Source organism: Salmo trutta, chromosome 22 (genome assembly GCF_901001165.1).
Source record: "Salmo trutta chromosome 22, fSalTru1.1, whole genome shotgun sequence".
Lineage (NCBI taxonomy): Eukaryota > Metazoa > Chordata > Actinopteri > Salmoniformes > Salmonidae > Salmo > Salmo trutta.
The window spans coordinates 26,154,393-26,156,234 of NC_042978.1; positions in this window are offsets into that span (position 1 = coordinate 26,154,393).

Here is a 1,842-nt window from a genome sequence, read left to right on the forward strand (position 1 = left end):
TTGTGGCAGTTTGTTGAATTAATTACCGAGACACATTACCCACCAGCTTTTATCAATTGGCCTACATTAAAATGTTGTTTGTTACAAGCATATGTTACTGTATCTATAGACTTCCAGTCTTTGCGCTAACGCTGGTTGGCATTGGCTTGCGAAACTACCTCTAACTTCCTTCCCACTGCATGCAGAGATGTAAACATGGTATTTATAAGTTCATCTGACTCTTGAGTAGGTAGAAAAACAGCTTAAAGTGTCACTACCTTTTTAAAAAGCAACAAATCCCTTCAAAACTTCCTATGTGGCATCGATATGAGTCAAACATTTATTCTAGTATCAAAATTTACTATAAAGTGTAAATAGGATCATTTTTCATATCAAGTCAATCATCTAAAATGGAGTTTGGAACATCTGTGCGTCACAATGGGTAAATGAAGGTTGGGTTTTGATTTGACGATGTCCATTTGCCCACTAACATGGGGTGAACAGCTGCGGTGATGGCTCTCTATCCAATAGCATAGACAGTGAGAAAGACCTACCCAGCAGCTCCGACAGACAACACGTCACACATTTTTTACTTGAGAAATACTGCACCAAACACCTTAAATGTAAAAGTATGCAACTAAAACATCCTCCACAAAAACATTAATTAATTACAGATTTCTTGAGTCATCTTAGATTCATTCTGGGGATTTTGAGGATGTGAAATTGGCTTCCATGTCTATAGTGTCTCATGGGGGACAATCATTATTAACCAATGCAGAATCGGTCAGGAAACAACTCCAAGACTGAAATCCTGTTTTTCTAATGAGCAACAGAAAAATGCACGTGCCAATCTGCGTGTTCAGTGGCTCTTTAATTCCCAATCCCTTTAATAAAGAGAGTTAAGTCAGACAGGCTGTCTCAGTCAGTCCAGCCTATACGCGCCTTGCAAGTGGTGTCTGGAGAAGTGGGTATACTGTAATTTTGCTTAACACTTCCCAAACGGCCTGCCCAGAAAAGGAAAGGTGCCCCATGTGGAAGAATTATATGAGAAACAGTAACGTACTCTGAATGACCTAAAATGATAAATATCATATTGGTTTTTCACAGTCAGGCCAACCCAAACTGTACTGTGTATGTAGGCTAATAGTAGGCCTATTATTGAACTAGATAAAAGAGGCTGTCAACTGAGTCATAAATTCACAGGTTTCTTTTTCTCTTAAGATTTTTGCTCTCAAAGTCACACTTTAATAGAAAAACAACAAAATGGGATGTTCTAAGTCCAGAACTATGCTTAAACCACATCAGGAGACTTTTGAGGTCTGGGATATATATATATATATATATATATATATATATATATATATATAAACTTTTTATGTAGTTACCTTTTCATTCAAGTGCACAGGCAGCTAGCACTGTTCTTTGGTTACCTCTGTTTCTGTAAATCAAATTTTATTGGTCACATACACATGGTTAGCAGATGTTATTGCAAGTGTAGCGAAATGCTTGTACATTTTGTAAGAAATAATACATAAAAAAACGAAATACTGCAAAGTTTCCTAAGGACTAGAAGCGAGGCAGCCCTCTGTCAGCGCCATCTTGTGTGATCTTGTAGCCACATGAGATTGAGTTTGCAAAACAAATGGCCACTGGAATGATGCAAATTATCATTATATAATTCTGCTAGGTAGTCATACACTACTTTGTAGCTAGTTAACCTTTAATTAGAACGTGTTTGGGAAATCCTTTCCATCTACCAGAAGACGGCTAGACCTATCAATAGCAACACTATATTTTTCCTGTTCCTTAAATTGTTTGAAACCATTTTAGTTCATATTTTTGGCACCACTACACCACTGCCTA